This window comes from Corylus avellana, chromosome 4 (genome assembly GCF_965113065.1).
Source record: "Corylus avellana chromosome 4, dhCorAvel1.hap1.2, whole genome shotgun sequence".
In the NCBI taxonomy this organism is placed as follows: Eukaryota; Viridiplantae; Streptophyta; class Magnoliopsida; order Fagales; family Betulaceae; genus Corylus; species Corylus avellana.
The window spans coordinates 18188583-18210378 of record NC_142493.1 but is presented as its reverse complement, the minus strand read 5'-3'; the positions used below and the strand labels follow the sequence as shown (position 1 = coordinate 18210378).

The following is a 21796-nucleotide window of genomic DNA, read 5'->3' as shown; positions in this document are numbered from 1 at the left end:
CACATGATCAATTGATCATTAAATCATTTGATTATATAATAACAAATTATACATATGTAATATGACATAACTCATAAGTATACCAATTCATACTAATACAACAATTAAATATCTAGAGACTTTCCAATGTATGTTATAAACGTATAAGTCTATATAAGTCTACATATGCATATGAATAATATAAATGTATAATATTAATACTTAATCATATGATTCAATGACAATTCAAATATTTTATTCAAGACTTCAAATGAATCATATTATTAATGTACAATGATGATATGATTCGTATAATATCAAATTAAGTAATTGACATTGGATTAAACAATGACCAATTAATTTATTACTTATAAATAAAATTTAAGTATTAATATATTATCATTATATGTTGTGACAGCTGTTTGAATTCTAAACTTTTTTTTATATGTTGTGTTGAATTTTTTTTTTAACCAAAAAAAAAACAAGTAAATGTAAATTTTGGGTCAAATATTTTTGATTCTTCAATATGGGCAATTTTTATAGCAATTAGGCCCAAGAAGACGACAAAAAAAAAAAAAAAAAAAAGTAAATGTAAATTTTGGGTCAAATATTTTTGATTCTTCAATATGGGCTCTTTTTATAGCAATTAGGCCCAAGAAGACGACAAAAAAAAAAGTAAAAAAAAGCCCAAAAAGGCCCGAAAAGCCATAAAGAAAGCCCAAAAAAGCCAAAAAAAAGCCCCAAAAAAAGCCCAATTTTGAAAAAGAGGTTAGCGGGCGGTTATCTATTTCATTAACCGCTAACTGTTAACCGCTCAGTGGTTAGCGGTTGCGATTAGTGAAATCTACTAACCGCTAAGGCGGTTACGGTTAGCTGTTATTGCCAATAACCAATAAACGTAACCACCTTGACATTCCTAAAAAATCTGAAGTTCACACATTAACAATAGAAGCCAAGTAATCTCTACAGTTGTTGATGCTAAGGTAAGGTACTCAACGTCAATGCTAGATCCAGAGACAGTGAATTGCTTGCGATAGCTCAATGTAATTAAATTAGACCCCAAGAAAATACAATAACCACCAGTAGAATGTTTGTCATCTAGACAACTAGACCTGTAATACTCCAAATATTATTATGGCTAAGTACGCTATTATAACTTAAAGATGTTATGGTTGGTTCTCAGTTTGTAAAGTGTGAGATCTTGAATTTTTTAAGAATATGGGCCATGGGCCAAACATTCGACGTTAGATCTCAAACGATTGAGTTGAATTTAGAACGTTTGACATTGGATCTCGAACAATTAAGTTGGATTCCAAACATTTGAAGTTGTATGCCAAACATTCAATACTAGTCTGGAATTTTTTTGTAGACATTGTGACGACCCGCTTGATAAAAGCATGATTAAAATTTTTTCTTTTAAAAACAAATAACCCACAACAAAGAGGATTATCACTGTGGCATGACGATACTGCAGTATGCCACGAACCCATGTATTAATCTGATTGACAGTATAATATGCCACACAGAGCTATATGTATCAATGATTCATCAGAGTTCATATCTTTGCAGTGGAATATAAATAACATTAGACCTACATAACACATTAGAGCTGACAAATACATCTATGTGAGTAGAGCTTTACATACAAAAGAATGGCTAAACAAAGTGTCACATGTGACACGAGCTATAGAAAAAATACCAACATCTAAGCATATACATAAATGCTCTAACAAAGAGGACTAATAACTAGTTTGACAAAATTATCCCCAGACGCATCTAGGCCTCAAACATCGCGGCCCAAATATATGACAACAGGATCCTCATCTATCGTCTCTGTACCTACAACCACAACACTGTCTGCACTATATGAATCACCACCACCCATGATGCAGGCAGATTTCATGAGCCTCCCGTCTCCATGAAATAGAGACGCTCAGCAGTATAGAACTCACTGAGATATCTAAAAGAGTCATCATTTGAAAACATACTTACAATTTAATTAGCTTAACAATAAAACATATTGAAAGTCATCATGCATCATCTATCCATAACGATATACATACACACGGTTCCATCTCCCATCTCATATGCATACCGATATGTCTAGCATAAAAACCATAATATACAACAATCCAAGCATCATATATCATCATCATCATAACATTCATATGCCATGCAAATTCATGCTCATCATTGTCATTCTTGTTTCTCTGTGTACCATTTGTCCATGTCTTTACTCTGCTTACCTCTACTTGTGCCATCTACAGAGTAAGGCCAATCCTTGTTTTGCTTGCCCCTACTTGTGCCATCTACAAAACAAGGACCGTTCTTATTTTGTTTACCGCTACTTGTGCCATCTACAAAGTAAGACTAGTTACCTTTTCTTTAACATCATTTGTCCCTGTCCTTACTTTGCTTCCCCCTACTTGTGCTATCTACAGAGTAAGGCCAATCCTTGTTTTGCTTGCCCCTACTTGTGCCATTTAAGAAACAAGGAACGTTCTTACTTTGCTTGCCGCTACTTGGGCCATCTACAAAGTAAGACCAGTTACCTTTCCTTTAACATCATTTGTTCATAACCTTACTTTGCTTACATCTACTTGTGCCATCTACAAAGTAAGGCCGGGTTATTGTGCCTTTATCATCATTTCCATGCAATCATATGCTATGCATGCTTATGCTCATGTTCATCATCTTGTGTCATTTCTATCATGAGGCCAACTCTGCGGTAGGAGACTTGTCATCACTACCGGGGGCCGTCTTGTTGTTTTTCGTTATACATGAGGCCAGCTATACGGTAGTGAGACAATACTCAATCACCACCGGAGTTGAACCTCGTTTTTGTTATGCATGGGCCAGCTCTACGGTAGTGAGACCATACTCAATCACTACCGGAGTTGAACCCCGTTTCCAGTCCATTGCTCATGCTATATTCATGCTTATGTCAATAAATCCTTGAACTCATATGCTATCATAACTCATATCATAAAATCATAGAATCATGTCATAAACCATACGAACCATCGAAATACTTATGACAACATAATCATCACATTATCTCGAAAATCTATAAAAGCTCATAGAAACATTACATCAAACATTCATCCAACACATCTTATAGAACATCATTAAATAGTCATATAATCACAAAACACCTTGTATCAATCATTCATCCAAAACATCTTTTATAGTTTAAAACATAGTATCTTTTTGCCCAATAAGTAAAATACTTACCTTAATCCGCTTGGGTTTTCTTAGCAACCTTGACCCACTTGCGAGTACCTATATATTTACATGATAAGCATATAGTTAAACTCTATTATAAGCTCTAGCAACACAAACTTCACCAAGATACTTGTATCCCGCCAGCATCTCTCACTACATCGCTTACTCTCCTAGACATTAATTAAGCACCAAAAACCCTCCAAATAAGCCAACACAACTAAGGCCTTATTCTAATTAATTGCTTTACACTAAGACACCCCAGGTTACCATATTCTTACACCATGTATTAACTTGATTACTATATACACACTTAATGAATTCCATCTTTACATTAGCAATTTATTACTTTATTAATTCATGATATGAAAGTATATTTGGTACTTATATAATTTAAATGCATATTAAGTTAATCCAATTTCAATAACGCGCTTATGTCACTTTTATTGTACATATATATTTAATTGCAATACTAAGTGAATCCAAAGTCTAGTTATGCATTTTTACAACATAACCAATTTATACATATAATACTCTAATGCCTTAAGGTCATATTTGGGCAACCAATAATATACAATCATCTCATCTTAAATCATTTTATTACATAACCTTATCATACTCTATGTTTATCAACATGTTTACCATTATACCCATCTACTTATCTATTTACTACTCATTACATTAAATACTCATTTACTCCCTTATCATACGTAACATGTATATATTCATTCTCATTGTCGTTTACCCCAATTTATAATACTCATAAACACTTACGATAATTACCATGATTCTAATATGGCATTAGAACCTAAACCCATATTCATCAATTTTTATTAAACCCATGAAAGCCTAGGGCTAATTAACACTTCAAATGCAATTAATCCATCCAATTAGCCATCCTAGTGTTCACATACCAAAAGCCCCAATTTAATTCATACTATACCAATTAGGGTTTATGTTCATACTTTACCAATAAGTAAAATTAGAGTTTCAACCCATTAATTCCATAACCCGGAACTTGTACAATGCATAGTAATTTATAACACATAAAAGCCCCAAGCTAATTTTAAGAATTAGGCTTCTAATTAAAATTTTCCAATTTTCAGACCTAATTAGAAATTCCCAAAATTATTATGATTTCGAGCTTGATATTCAATGGGTAAAACAAAACCTTAAAGAGAAACTAAAGATTTTAACAATATAACAAAATCCCATTCAAGAACCCTAATTTTCGGACTAAAATCAAAGCCCCACAAATCCTCACAATTTATAGCTTCCGTCCCCACAAGCATAACGAAAATTACAAGAAAAGACTAAAGCTTTTACCTCACAAGCACCCATGGCCGAAACCCACTTAAACTTCCTCACTTTCTCTTTTATTCTTCTCCTTCTTCTTCTTTCTTTCTCATGGCCAGAAGCACCTCTTTCTCTCTCTCTCTCTCTCTCTTTCTCAATCTGCAGCTCTTTCTCTCTCTAGCTCGTTCTCTCTCTCTCTCCCTCGGCCATGTGTGTGTGCCTGAAGAGAAAGGAGAGAAGAAAGGGAAGGGAAAGTGAGATGAAGGGAGAAGAAGGGGGGGGGGGTAGCCAATGGTAGCTCGACACGTGGCATTAGTTAGATCTCCTTTGTATTTTAAAGCCCTATCTTTTTAAAATTGCAAGATTACCCCACTACATATTGATTCTATCTTTATTGTCTTCTTTTATTCCCCACACTACTTTTATTTATTCTAACTACAACTTACCATTAATCTATTTTATTTATTAATCATTTGTCACACTAACATTATTATTAGTTAATCTCTTTATCACTTAAAACTTACATTACATAATATATCATCATTAAATAATATTGTTATTATATCAATTATTCTAACTGGTCCCATGTGCTATTTATCTCATTAATTAAATCTAATTACTATGAGGTTATTAATAATAAACTTAATTACTTTCTCGAGTCTTACATCCTCCCCTCCTTATTAAATTTCGTCCTTGAAATTTGTACTCCTTGTATTGATTTATTGCGCTCGCATCACTTCCTCAATAGACCTTAAAGATCATCAACACTACACATACTATCCTTAATCTCAAAGCCATATCTAGTCCTTACACTTGGTCCATTGACATTTCATTTTTGTAATACCTCATATTGTCTATTCCACTACATACTTGAGTGATTTGTATTTAATATGGTACATATAATCTTGAATCACATCATATATCACATATGGCTTTGTGAAGGTCATCATATATTTATTATAGCTTCAAATCTATCAACTAACTCCCAAAGTAAATCAAACGCCTACTGGTATACCGCATATCCCACTATCATTATTATTATGGTGACTCCTCACATCTATTGATCCCTCTTACAATTACTATTCTGGATCATCCTAATGTATATCCATCTATTTTCTAAGGTCTCCAATTTATCAACTTGTATGCAATATATAGTTGACAACTAGAATTCTTTGAGTTTTGTAACCCAAGCATACTTCGTATTGCATGTCAATGCTAATTATCATCCTTTAAACTTAATATGATTCTATCTCTCGATCCCAAGGGAACATTTGGTATAGTACATTGATCACTTGACCTTAATACTCCCATTGGGACTACCTACTAGTCACTTATCATTCCATGAGTATTTTGTTGACTCCAAACAAACACTATCATGGGCCTCCCCTCCTTAGCTCGAAGCTCATTATTCATTCTATGACTTAATGGAGATTAAACCAAATCTCTTCATTCAGTAAATTTTGATATATTATTTCCCATAGATCTCTTCAATTATTCATTACCTCTAGTAATCAATCCTTGGTTGCAATAGGAATCTAATCCCCAAAATTTAAATAAGTACACTTATCCATAAACAACCTTAATGACATCAGATTATATCACTCACACTGTCACCAATAGATGATCTCTACACTTTAGTCTAGGCTCTAATATTGATCATTCATTCATCAAATAGCCTCAATAATATTTGATTTTCATCAATAGATCATTTACATTGTCATCAATCAATATGGATTATCAATTTCCTATGAGCCTCACATTATGTTTTGTCAAGAATATCAATACCCTTGTGTTATCACCTAATACTTTAAAAACATTAAAGCTCTTTACGTGGGCTTACTAAGTGTCCTCAATATTAACGAATCAATATATCTATATCTCAACATTCATTGGCTAAAAAAAAAAAAAACAGAAAAGACGAATCAATATATCTATATCTTCCAAGCAACTCTTTCCATCTTCCACTATTCTGAGCCTCTCTAACCTTATAAAACACCATGATCTATTCCTTATTCAAATATTGATACTACAACCCTCGAAGAGGTAAACTACTTAGATCCTTATATTTAATCCAATTTGATTATAACTTAACTTTTATCTAACCTCAATAGTTAAATTGTCTTCTATATACTTATCAATCAATTTCACTAGTTCCATAACTTTTATTTCCTCCATTCATATCTAGGTACCTATCCTTATATAGTACCATGATTTGTTTCTTGTTTAAGCATAGTTACTACAATCCTCAAAAGATAGAGTAACGAAATACACCCTTTTTATTATTTTATTTAATTTATTTATTTATTTTTTTAACCATAAAACATATTTGAAATCTCATATTCGGAAAAATTCCTTGTTTAAAGTTGTACTTTGAAGCATTGGTTTCTTAACACATTTTATAAAACATACTTAAACCAACTATTTATTTCAATATTGATAAGCGCCGAATGTTGCACATTCAAGCCCCTTAATTTACATATGTTAATTCCTTAGCATTGTTATTTGTTTGATTTTGTTTTTTTTTTGTGTTTTAGGTCTCATTTGACAAACCATTCGAAATTGGGCTTCAAAGGACAACAAGTTGAGCATTCTGGATCTAGGATCGATTGCAGCACTCCTAGGATCGAGCGCAGGTACTCTCGAACGTCTGCGGCCAGGGATCGAGCGCATGCCTACGCTCGTGCGCACAACAGTTAAGCTCGAGCGCACAAGATCTCGGATCGAGCGCTCGGGTGTGTACAGCACGGCAGCAATCCTTTTCCAGCATGGACTTGGTTTTCAGTCTCCTAATTGGACTGGGAAACTGACCTCCGGTTTTCTGAGGATTTCTTGGGTTTTTAGGGTTCTCCTAATCCCTATAAATAGGGCTCTAAACATTGTAAACAGACACACAGATTTTGAGAGTTAAATTTTAGTAAAATTGTCTGTGAAGCTTAGAAGATCATGAGTGGCTAAACCCAATTGTGGGGTATTATAACCCTTTCCAAGCACAATGGTTTGATTGTATTTAATTTCTAGTTTTTCTATTTATGCATGTTGATTGTATAACTATGAGGATTGCTACAATTGATTTCTGCTCTTCATATTAAATGCAATTGTTCTTTAATTCCAATTCAATATTAGTAAAATTATTATCTTGTCTTAGAAATTATTTTACTATTATTGAATTCAAATCATTCTTATTTTCTGTGATTATAAAAATGATGGTTATACAATGGTTCTTAATTGGCATGTAATCAATAGGGTTAGATAGACCATACCTAGGAAAGATGGATCGTACTACACCCTAGTTTAGTGTAATATAGGTAGACGATCCGTGCCAACCGAAGATGGATTATGCTATTCCGTTGATTATATGAAATTATTTTTATATGTTTTCTTGTTTAATTTATAACATGCATAGAAAGAATTGTTAGAATTAAATATGGTTAACCATTGATGTGCGGATAGTGGTGAAATCAATACCTTACTCTCTCTCTCATATATTTATTTCCGTTTATTTTATGCACTTTAAATTCACACAAACAAATCATTATCTTTAATTAAGTTAATTTTAATCTTTCAAATTTTGATAATTAAACCCCTGCAGTCCTTGAGGTTCGACACCCTCTCTATAGCCGTATCCTACAAAGATTCGTCCTATTGCGAGTTGTTATTTTTATAATTGATATTTTTGGTCACAAAAATACCACATCAAATATCATCATTCAAAACATGATTCTTTTAACACATTGTATAGGAAGTACTTCTTTAAATCAACTTTCTACTTCATAGCAATTTCTTAAAACAATATACTTTAACACTTATCTATCTCATAATCACTTTAACACCCATTTAATATTCATTGAAAATCTAAATAGGTAGTAAATATAAAAAGTTTTAACACTACCCACATACATACCTACATTTTTCTCCATTAAGATTCAAGAATTATTTTTATTGTTCCTATACGTACTTAAATAATCACTAGGGTGTCCTAATTAATTCATCATCCATATGTGTTACACCGATTTATGTTCCTCCAAACATGTATCTAATGTGAAACACTTCCTTGAATCGGGCGCAAGCAATTGCCTTCTCGCTTCCCAATTTCTTTGCAAACTTCTTCCTTCGATGATGGCACCAAAGTCTTGCTTCTCTTGTTAGTGCGTAAGTGACAGTTAACTTTCCACTCCATCAGACAAATCGCAACGTGAAGAGGATTCTGGATATTCATGAGCTAGTCCTCTATTCCCTTGAGAGATATGTTACCCCCGAATGAAGTACACGAAGATCAGTTAATTTCTTCAAGCCAGATCATTTTCTGAAGAGAGGATCATTAAACAATCTTCGCTAGGAATTTTCCTTTACATTTCGTAACTTAATACAAACTTGCTATACCCTTAAGAAAGGACTACGTCACTCAATACCTAGATTATCAAACATAGAAACTCACCTCTTTCGAGACCAATACTACCCTATGCTCTGGTAAAAACTGAACTTTGTACCTTAGATCATAGAGAAACTAGATTCTAAAAAGATCAATTCCAATTATTCACAAAGTGAACGGTGGCATCACTCTGCAAGAGCCTCATGTCAATGCAGAAGAAACCACATAGGCAATGTCATATCGTAGACATGCTCATAAAGCAAATCTACGATGCACCACACACAATTAACGCAATCCTAATCTCATAAAAGTTTCGTCTTATTATATTTTCTTGAAGCCTTTAAGTTTCTTATAGCTCTAGTGTTATCCTTGAACCAATACTAGACTCAACTCTATGAACCTAGTTGCTCATGATTAGGGCTGGTAAAACGGGTCTGCTGGTCGACCCGTTTACGACCCGCGGGTATCCGCGACCCATTTAGACTATACCCAAACACGACCCGTTTAATAAACGGGTTGGACACTCCGACATGACACGAAAATTTTCAGAGGTCATCCGACACAACTCATGAGACCCGTTTAAAATAATGGGTCGGGTCGGGTCGGGTCGGGTCGCATTTAACCCGTAAAAAAAATCCTCACTCCTCAGCTTGAGACAAGAGAAAGAGAGATATTGGAGTCTTCGGAGATGGAATGAGAGGGAGAAAGAGAGGCGAGCTAAGACTGAGAGTGAGAGGGATGCGGTGGCACGAGAGAGAGGTGAGGCTAGTGAGCGGCTGTAGCACGAGAGAGATAGGCAAGGCTAGCAAGGGACGACGGCGCACGAGAGAGAGAGATGGATACGGAGCGGCACAAGAGAGATGGAGACACCATGGTGATGATGGGTATAGTTTGCAGATAATGGAAGAGATGAAGAGGAAGATGAGAGGGTATCAATTTTTTTTTTTTTTTTTTTTTAATTTAGTTTTTTATATTCAATGTTGGGAATTGAAAAGGCCAAAAGGTAGAAATTAGTAGACTAGTACTACTGAAGCATGTGAAGTGCTTCTTATAAGTCATATCAGTTTTTTTATATCAATTTTTTTATTTAGTTTTTTATATAAACATCATAGGCTAGTAGCATTTTACTGAAGCGGTGAATAGCTTTTCAATTTTTAGTGGAAACCAGGCAGGCATGCGGTAAGGAACGGCAACTGGCATCCAATTTTTTTTTTTTTTTTTTTTTTTTAAAAGTTAAACAGGTATGGCGGGTCACCCGCGATCCGACCAGTTAAGAACAAAATAAAGAGGTCGACCCGATTACAACCCAAACCCGTTTAAGATAAACTAAAACCCGGTAATTTCGTGTCATGTTCAGGTCGGATTGTCGGGTAGTCTCAAAATTGTCAGCCCTACTCATGATATAATAGTTGCTATGGTAGCAAATTCCTTAAAGAACTTGGTGCCATTCGCGCATATACCAAATTTTGTGACGACTCGCTTGATGAAAGCATGATTAAAAATTTTTCTTTTAAAAACTAACAACCCACAACAAAGCAGATTGTCACAGTAGTATGGCGATACCGCAGTATGCCACAAACTAATGTATTAATCTGATTGACAGTATAAAATGCGTCACAGAGCTATATGCTTTAATGATTCATCAGAGTTCATATCTTTGCAGCGGAATATAAATAACATTAGACCTACATAACACATTAGAGCTGACAAATACATCTATGTGAGTAGAGCTTTACATACAAAAGAATGGCTAAGCAAAGTGTCACATGCGACATGAGCCAAAGAAAAAATACCAACATCTAAGCATATACATAAATGCTCTAACAAAGAGGACTAATAACTAGTCCAACAAAATTAACCCCCGACGCATCTAGGCTTCAAACATCGTGGCCCAAATACATGGCAACAAGATCCTCATCTATCGTCTCTGTACCTGCATCCACAACATCGTCTCCACCATGGGAATCACCACAACCTGTGATGCAGGCGGATTTCATGAGCCCGCCATCTCCATGAAATAGAGACGCTCACTCACCGGCTATCTAAAAGAGTCATCATTTGAAAACATACGTACAATTTAATTAGCTTAACAATAAAACATATTGAAAGTCATCATTCTTCATCTATCCATAATGATATACATACACACGGTTCCATCTCCCGTCTCATATGCATACCGATACGTCTAGCATAAAAACCATCATATGTAACCATGCAAGCATCATATGTAACCATGCAAGCATCATATATCATCATCATCATAACATTCATATGCCATGCAAATTCATGCTCATCATTGTCATTCTTGTTTCTCTGTGTACCATTTGTCCATGTCCTTACTCAGCTTGCCTCTACTTGTGCCATCTACAGAGTAAGGCCAATCCTTGTTTTGCTTGCCCCTACTTGTACCATCTACAAAACAAGGACCGTTCTTATTTTGTTTGCCGCTACTTGTGCCATCTACAAAGTAAGACCAGTTACCTTTTCTTTAACATCATTTGTCCCTGTCCTTACTCTGCTTACCCCTACTTGTGCTATCTATAGAGAAAGACCAATCCTTGTTTTGCATGCCCCTACTTGTGCCATCTACAAAACAAGGACCGTTCTTACTTTGCTTGCCGCTACTTGGGCCATCTACAAAGTAAGACCAATTACCTTTCCTTTAACATCATTTGTCCTTAACCTTACTTTGCTTGCCGCTACTTGTGCCATCTACAAAGTAAGACCGGGTTACCGTGCCTTTATCATCATTTGCATGCAATCATATGCTATGCATGCTTATGCTCATGTTCATCATCTTGTGTCATTTCCATCATGAGGCCAACTCTGCGGTAGGAGACTTGTCATCACTACCGGGGGCCGTCTTGTTGTTTTTCGTTATACATGAGGCCAGTTCTACGGTAGTGAGACAATACTCAATCACCACCGGAGTTGAACCCCGTTTCCGTTATGCATGGGCCAGCTTTACGGTAGTGAGACCATACTCAATCACTACCGGAGTTGAACCCTGTTTCCATTCCATTGCTCATGCTATGTTCATGTTTATGTCAGTAAATCCTTGAACTCATATGCTATCATAAGTCATATCATAAAATCATAGAATCATACGAACCATTGAAATACTCATGTCAACATAATCATCATATTATCTTGAAAATCCATAAAATCTCATAGAAACATTACATCAAACATTCATCCAACACATCTCATAGAACATCATTAAATAGTCATCTAATCACAAAACACCTTTTATCAATCATTCATCCAAAACATCTTTTATAGTTTAAAACGTAGTATCTTTTTGCCCAGTAAGTAAAATACTTACCTTGATCCGTTTGGATTCTCTTAGCAACCTTGGCCCACTTGCGAGTACCTATATATTTACATGATAAACACATACTTAAACTCTATTATAGGCTCTGACAACACAAACTTCACCAAGATACTTTCATCCCACAAGCATCTCTCACTACATCGGTTACTCTCCTAGACATTAACTAAGCACCAAAGACCCTCCAAATAAGCCAACACAATTAAGGCCTTATTCTAATTAATTGCTTTACACTAAGACACCCAAGGTTACCATATTCTTACACCATGTATTAACTTGATTACTAAATACACACTTAATGAATTCCATCTTTACATTAGCAATTTATTACTTTATTAATTCATGATATGAAAGTATATTTGGTACTTATATAATTTAAATGCATATTAAGTTAATCCAATTTCAATAACGCGCTTATGTCACTTTTATTGTACATATATATTTAATTGCAATACTAAGTGAATCCAAAGTCTAGTTATGCATTTTTACAACATAACCAATTTATACATATAATACTCTAATGCCTTAAGGTCATATTTGGGCAACCAATAATATACAATCATCTCATCTTAAATCATTTTATTACATAACCTTATCATAGTCTATGTTTATCAACATGTTTACCATTATACCCATCTACTTATCTATTTACTACTCATCACATTAAATAATCATTTACTCCCTTATCATACGCAACATGTATATATCCATTCTTATTGTCGTTTACCCTAATTTATAATACTCATAAACACTTACGATAATTACCATGATTCTAATATGACATTAGAACCTAAACCCATATTCATCAATTTCTATTAGACCCATGAAAGCCTAAGGCTAATTAACACTTCAAATGCAATTAACCCATCGAATTAGCCATCCTAGTGTTCACATACCAAAAGCCCCAATTTAATTCATACTATACCAATTAGGCTTTATGTTCATACTTTACCAATAGGTAAAATTAGAGTTTCAACCCTTTAATTCCATAACCTGGAACTTGTACAATGCATAGAAATCTATAACACATAAAAGCCCCAAGCTAATTTTAGAAATTAGGCTTCTAATTAAAATTTCTCAACTTTCAGACCTAATTAGAAATTCCCCAAATTATTATGATTTCAAGCTTGATATTCAATGGGTGGAACAAAACCTTAAAGAGAAACTAAAAATTTTAACAATGTAACAAAATCCCATTCAAGAACCCTAATTTTTGGACCAAAATCAAAGTCCCACAAATCCTCACAATTTATAGCTTCCGTCCCCACAAGCATAACAAAAATTACATGAAAAGACTAATGCTTTTACCTCACAAGCACCCATGGCCGAAACCCACTTAAACTTCCTCACTTTCTCTTTTCTTCTTCTCCTTCTTCTTCTTCTTTCTTTCTCACGGCCAGCAGCACCTCTCTCTCTCTCTCTCTCTCTCAATCTACAACTCTTTCTCTCTCTAGCTCGTTCTCTCTCTGTCTCTCTCTCTCTGTCTCTCCCTCGGCCATGTGTGTGTGCGTGAAGAGAAAGGAGAGAAGAAAGGGAAGGGGAAGTGAGACAAAGGGAGAAGGGGGGGGGGGGGAGAAGAGCGTGTGAGTTTTAGGAGAAGGGAGAAAGATATGGGATAAGGGGATAAGGGATATCCCATATAGCCAATGGTAGCCCAACACGTGTCATTAGTTAGATCTCCTTTTTATTTTAAAGCCCCGTTTTTTTAAAATTGCATGATTACCCCACTACATATTGATTCTATCTTTATTGTCCTCTTTTATTCTCCACACTACTTTTATTTATTCTAACTACGACTTACCATTAACCTATTTTATTTATTAATCGTTTGTCACACTAACATTATTATTAGTTAATCTCTTTATCACTTAAAACTTACATTACATAATATATCATCATTAAATAATATTGTTATTATATCAATTATTCTAACTGGTCCCATGTACTATTTATCTCATTAATTAAATGTGATTACTATGAAGTTATTAATAATAAACTTAATTATTTTCTAGAGTCTTATAGACATGGACACCTTAGCTCTTTTGAACGATCATAGGAGGTCTATAAATTCACACATACTTCCAGCCCTCTTTACCCAGTAACACTAAAGTGACAAAGAGTAGAGGTTTAGAGAGAGAAAAAGTTTGCTTTTGGTCTTATTTTCTTCAAGGAGGTAATATCCTAGATTTAAACTTGTTTGGTTTGATCTTATCCACTTGTTTTGTTTCCGATAGTATTGCTTTCGTGGTTTAGACAAAGCTATCTTGTAGATCTAGGTTGTGAGTTTGATGTTGTAAAATGAATTTTAACATAGGTTTAATGGTATTAGTTTCTCATTAATGTTGGTCGTACATTATTATGCATGAAGATATTGTTGTGGGTTAGAACCATGGTTAGTACCTTAAAAGAGCCTTAGGTTTTGATAGACTATGAAAGCTTGGACCTTTGTCGAAAATTGAGATTTCGTACGATTACTGAACGTATGGTAAAGTTATTGAACAATCGCGGAAAAGGTCGAATGATCGAGATCGAACAAATAATATGGTAACCGAGCATTCAATGATTAGATAGAATAATCATTTTTCCCTTAGGTTATATTTAAAGGTATATTTGTCTAGATCGGGGATTGATATTAGATCATTTCATAGATTTTGAGGACATTGAATGTTGAGAGGGTTGTTCAAAAGATTTACACAACCAAGGCGGTAAAACTCACACAAATACGTGTTGTTACACCCAAATCTATCACTGAAGACTGTGGGCCGGGAACCCTACAACCTGGAAAAGCTCAGCATATCCATATGGGCCGCATAGTCACGATCCAAATATGTGACCCATAGATACAATGTCATATCCTAAAGCTAGGCTGGTTTACTCAATTCGAGAGTATCGTGAACCAACCATGTCGAATCTTCTCCACTTAAATACTGCCATTATGGGCAAGGCACGTACCGACTATATTGATAGCTCGAATACACCAAAATTACTTGAGCAGTTACAGCTCAAGTGTTTCAGATGGTTACACGCCATCCTCGGAATCCCACTAATGATGATAATGGTTTCATATTGACCATAATGGTCAGGGTACATGAATGTTAACTCCTCCATCTATTACAACCAAATCCTGGATTCTCCACTCGGTCATCATGGCTATGTCAACATGACCTAGTCGCAAAGGAGACAAGGTACGATTGATTCTCTTACTTATGCACTATCAAGATTATACAAACACTAACTTAAGCATTTGAGGAGGAACGACCGGCCACCACCCGGCGCATCCTCTTAACGTGTGCCCTCATTTTGCAGGAGTTAAGTAAAGCTGCTAAGCCAAAATTACCAACCTACCCTTGGGTCCATCATACCGAAAAATGTACCAACAGTTTATAGTCTACCGGCAACATCTTGGTAACCGCGGTTAGAGGGTGTCCATTCAAACCCTTATCCAACGATCTAATCAAAGGCGAGTTCCTCCCGGAATGCCTTCTCAGCAGCTGCCCTCAATACACGAGTTCCTTGTTTTAAGGGCCCAATAGAAGTCTCAGAAGGCCAATCTTAGGAGAAGAGATATCATGAGTTTCATTCCAAACAGCAGCTGGCTCCCAAGACTCCCGAGGCCGAATGCACAGAGGAGTAACCTGTAGAGTTTCTGTCTCCTTCGAAGGGAATAGGTCGAGAACATCACCCTCGGGAATGACATCATTAGGAATGCCATCAAACGAGTGGGGCGCCCCGAAGGTCACTGCGGCAGAACTAGATCTGATTGATGACACCAGGCTCAAAAGCTCTAAGGACTTGTCGACTTTCGCCTTCTTGGAGGGCTACCCCAATGGAGTCGTACCACTATCCACCTTCCTCTTCGGCACAGGGGGGTTAGACTCGGCAGACGAAACAGATGAGGCAATATCCCAAGATCCGGGATGCACAGAAGATTGTATAACCGACTACAGATCACAGAACACAAAAGGCACAACAAAGAGTAAAACAAAACGAATCAATCAAGGCAAGTATAAAAGAAAAGATGTTCGTTATACAGACAAAAAAAAAAAAAAAAAAAACTAAGCTACAAGGGCGGATTCAGCATCATCATCATCATTAGCAATATCAATCTCGGGACCAAGAGGCTCGGGGGGTAAGTTCACTTCCGGTTGGAGCCCATATACGTGGACTTCCGGAGCATCTGGAATCAGATCTCTGCCGGAATCAACCAACTCGTCAATAGCACTTGCCGGGAGGATCAAGAAGTCAGAACTCACCATGTCCGGATCAATATTGAATTGCTCCCGATTAATAGTCAAATATCGGCAATTCTCGAAGCCCCAATGAAAGCCTCGTGCCCAAAGCAAATCTCAGAGCCAAGGAATAAGAGACAACTCCACAAAGTAACGAGCCGCCTTAGCTTTCCAATAAAGGTATCCTTGGTGGAACTGGCTGCACCTATCCCGGGAAGCCTTCAGATCTGTTTCAACCTTCTCACGAGAGATAAGTGCCAAAATATTCATATTTTAACCCTTAATTTACACTTATTGACTTCTTAGTCTTGTTATGTTGTGCTATTTTATTTCACTTTTGTGTTTTTTGTGTTTTTGTAGGTTATGGAAGAAAAGAAAGCGTTTCCAAAAAAGTTTAGGCTTAAAGAGCAAATTGGGAAGACTTAGAAGATATGGTTAAGCTTAACCAATCATAATAGAGGACCTATATGATGTGGTTTAAGTTTAATCTAATAAATGACATGATTAAATTGGAATTTCTCTAATTGGAGTCAAAATCGGATTGGATTCAAATTTGGATTCTGCACATGTCTCGGTATTTTGATCATAACTTTTAGCTCATGTATCCTATTGAAGTGATTCTAGTAATATTGGGAAGCTAACTCAAAATTAAACAAATCATTGTGAAATATTATTTTTCTAATTCGGACTTCTGCTATGCGAAAATTGTTCCGCAATAAAAGACACAAATTTGGACGAATCCTATTCCGATTTGTATTCTGATTTCTTCCTAATTGGACTAGGAGGCTGGACTCCGAATTTCCTAGGATTACTAGGGCTTCTAGGACTCTCCTAAGCCCTATAAATAGACCTCTAAGCCTCACAATTTTAACACACAACTTCGGAGAAAGGAGAATTTGGAGGCTACTTCAAGGAGTTGTTTTCGATTCTTTCTTTCCCTTTTCTTTTAGCTTTATTTTAATTATGTGCAACTAATTACTTTAGTAGGGATAGATTGAAGCCCTAATTATGTTTATTTAATATTTAATATTACCGCCTTTGTGATAATCATATTGTGATGCTTAACTTGATTAATTCATGTTTTATCGAATTCCTCATATGAATGTGTTTGGCCTACATATGCATGTGGTATGAATTAGTTATTTAAGTCAATTTGGATGATCAAGTCCTGGGCTTAATAGAGTGACAAAAGAATCTCCTCATGGGTTCTTGGGTTAATCAACATGAGAAATCGGGAGTATACACCCATCCCTAGGCCTCATGTGTTTGTCGATTTTCATAGATTTATGCTTTCTTAAAGAACAATTTAGTATACACCCATGCTAAATCCTTTAAGAAAGAAAATAATTAGAGTAGACACCCATGCCTAATTCGTTGCTTAGGGAGATCAATAGCTTAAGGAGTAGACACCCATACCCTTAGGTTGGCAAACTTTAAGTATTCATAATATGACTGGAACATTGACATATTGTTATATTATTGAGCATGATTAGTGGTGGATATCAAAGCACTACCTTCTCATTTATCTTTATTCATTTTTCATAGTATCAATTTTGTGACAAAGTTGATATTTTAATAAATTCTATGCAAAATCAACAATCCTCGTGGGAATGATCTCGTACTTGCTACACTATAATGTTGTTTGATCTTGTGCACTTGCGAGTAAAACGTACCAATTATTATCTATTAATTTAGGTAGTATTTTTCATAACAAGTTTTTGGCGCCATTGCTGGGGATTGTTTAATTTTGTTTAGAATTATTTTCCTTCGTTAATTTTATTTTTGTTTTAATCTCTAGTTTTACAGTTTCTGTTTTGTTCTCTGGAGGTGCGCTGGAGCGCCCATTCCAGTGCGATCGAGCGCTCTTCACGGTGCGATCGATCGAACATCCGGACAACAGCACTGAAACTATGTTAATTACGGATCTGATTTATTTATTTTATTTTTGTTTTGTTATTTAACTTTCTTTTTGTTTTAATCTTGTTGAGAGACAATACACATCTGGTGCGAAGACCGATGAAAAGTTCATTTAGTCCCCAGATCCTCAACCAGCCATCATGCATTAATTTTCAGCCCATTGTGCAGAGCAATTGCAATTTATCTCCACAGCTACTCATTATTGGTCCACACTATAAAGGCACACCTTTAGAGAACCCATATTGGTATATTAAAAAATTCTTTGATCTCTACAGGACTCAGAATGTTCAGGGTTTAACTCCAGAAGAAATCAGGTTAATCCTCTTTCCTTTTTCTTTAAAAGATAATGCTAAGATATGGTACAATTCTTTGGTCGCAGGTTCTATTTGTACTTGGGATGAGATGCCCGCAAAGTTCTTAAAGAAGTTTTTTCTAGCCCAAAAGACAAGGCAATTTTGAAAGGGAAATTCTGACTTTCCAACAAAAGACGAAGACCTTTTCTTCGAGGCATGGGAGCACTTTAATGAACTATTTCTCAGATGCCCTCATCACAATTTATCTTATGACGATCATGTATTGCCATTCTATGAGGGTTTAAATGATCCTAACAAGAGTCTTGTAGATTTAGCTTGTGGTGGGATGTTGATGGAGAAAAGCGGTGAGGAAGCCATAGAACTCTTCGAGACCTTAAGTGAGAGCTCTCAACAATTCCCATCTAAAGGGAGACAATGACTCAAAGGAAAAGGCATACATGAAGAGAGCACCAATTGTGGAATTCAGGCTCAAATGGCTGCCATGGAGAAAAAGCTGGACATGCTTGTGAAAGCAATGATTAATCATAGCAGTGCTCCTGTTCAACAAGTTACACAAGTCGAGGTATGTGCCAAATGTTCCCATATTGACCACACCACTAAGACTTGTTCCATGTTTTCAATTGCAGATCAAGAGTCACCTCTCATCAATTTGTCCTAACTTTATCATGAAGAGGAGTCATCTCCCATCAATTGGCCTCAACAATACCAAGAGGAGCCATCTCCGTAGTTCTACGGTCAATCATACTCCTTTCTTAGCCCCGTCTGCTGCAATCCACTGCCAAGATAGAAGCTCATGAAGAGGAGCCACCTTCCGTCAAGTGACCTCAACAATACCAAGAAGAAGAGTGTCAAAGTCAGTTTGTTGCCAATCCTAATTGACAATACAAGGAAGAAAAGTGCACTTACTATCATGAGCAAACAACCACCACACCTGGGAATGAAGAAACTGTTGAGAAGTTTTTTGTGAGCCAAGTCTTGAGGTCCGTTGGGAGAGTGTTTTGATCAAATTGGATGTGACCTAGATCTTGACAAGTTCCTCAAGTAAGCTGAGATGTTTAGCGAGCCAAGTTTGAAGGATCCATTGGAAGAGCGCTTTGTTCAATTTGAATTTGATCTAGACCTTGACATGATACATGAGCAAGCTGGGGCCTTATTGGATTCTACTCCTAAGAACAACAAGGTGGAAGAAGAAGAGGAGCAAACTGAGGTTCTACAAGAACCACATTAGGAAAAAGAAGAGAGCACTGAGACTTCTTCAACATCAGCTCCTATTCTCGAATTACCAAGAGTCCAAGAGGGAAGTTTGCTGGGGTTATGTGATGAGCAAATTGAGGACATCAAGATAGAAAAGCTTCCTGAGTATTCTTCTTATTTTATTCCAGTTCATGATTCCCTTCTGGATGAGAAATTATTTGAGAAAACTCAGCACGGTCTACCTCGATCTATAGACATTTGGAATCACCCTACAATAGGAAGAATTCATTCTCTTTGGTGCAAGAGAAGAAAAGACTGGTGCTTCAACTTTAAGAGTAGGACAATAGTCTGGCTGAAGACGTTAAACTTAGTGCTCATGGGAGGCACCCCACAACATATACTTTTTATTTCTTTGTTTGTCTTTAACTTATTATTATTATTTTTTTTATTTTGTTTTTTTCATTGTTATTTTAGTGTTTTGTTTTTCAGGAACAAGTGTGCTTGCGTTTAAGTTCGGGGATGTGCTATGAGCCATGCTAGTCCAGACAGTTTTCTCCATCTCCCAGGTAAGATCTTTTCATGCTATACACACATTGGGGACAATGTGTAATTTAAGTTTGGGGCTATGGGAGACACCTACACACACTTTGTCCCTAAATTTTTGAAAAAAATGCATGTTCATGTTTGTCTTAAAATTTTGGTTGATTTGAAAAAAATTGTGATTTTATTTCATTGGTGAGCTTAAAATTTTGAACACATGATCTGATAGAATTTTTAACATCGTCCCTAGAATATCATCAAGTACATTTTTCTCAATGTACATCACATCTAGATTGTGTCGCAACAAATTATCTTACCAATAGGGAAAGGTGAAAAATATACTCCGCTTCTTCCAAAGTTACTGGCTCATTTGTATTCGCTCGACGAGTCCCATGCTTTTTTGCTACATAAGGCTGATCAGCAACAGATGCAACTCCTTCTAATTGTAACATTATCTCTTTGCCAGTTGGCACTATGGGTGGAGGATCCAATTCTTGCGTACAATCAAATAATCTTCTAACCTATGTCCCATTGGCAACCATCACCTATGCCCCATAAAAGAAAATTTGTTTCCATGTTTTAACCATTTAGACCGAGTATTACGCATACAACACGGACATGGAGCGCGCCCTTTCGTACCCCACCCAGACAAATCACCATATGTAGGAAAATCATTAATTGTCCACATCAAGGCCGCATGCATCGTGAACTAATGTTTGGAGGTTGTGTTATAAGTCTTGACTCCAACATCCCATAATTCCTTCAGTTCTGATATTAGGGGCTCTAGGAATACATCTATCTTTATTCCAGGTGAACTTGGGCCTTGGATAATCAAGGGTAAGATCATAGAAGATTGTTTCATGCTCATCCAAGGTGGTAAGTTGTACGGGACCAACATTACCGGCCAAGTACTATGACTATTGCTTATATTGCCGAAAGGATTAAATCCGTCTGACACTAAGCCAAGCCTGACATTGCGTGGGTCAAAGGCAAAACTTGGGTGCCACTCATCAAATGTCTTCCAGGCTTCACCATTGGCCGAATGCCTTAGTACCCCATCCTTTGTGCGCTTATTAGCATGCAATCTCATGTGTGAAGAGATCTTCCGTGACATAAATAACCTTTGCAACCTTGGTATCAAAGGAAACCACCATAATACATTTGCCAATTTTCTTTTTGATTTTTGTGATGAACCATCATCCACACTCTCGCTCTGCTTCCACTTCGACATATTTTATTTTGGGCATATCTCTAACTTCTTGTTGTCCTTCCAAAACAACATACAACTATTACGACATGTTGGGATCATCTCGTACCCTAAACCCAAGTCCCTCATGTACTTTTTTGCCTCATATGTGTTTTTAGGAAACTTTGCATCTTTCGGAACAATACCTTTAAGAAATTC

General features: G+C 36.1%; 1 non-coding gene across 1 annotated transcript; it reads right to left on the bottom strand.

Moving 5' to 3' along the window:
• Positions 1-18794: 18794 nt before the first annotated feature.
• Positions 18795-18900, bottom strand: LOC132180144 (small nucleolar RNA R71). The gene has a single exon (XR_009440038.2). It is a non-coding gene; the product is annotated as a small nucleolar RNA R71 (small nucleolar RNA).
• Between the last annotated feature and the right edge of the window lie 2896 nt (positions 18901-21796).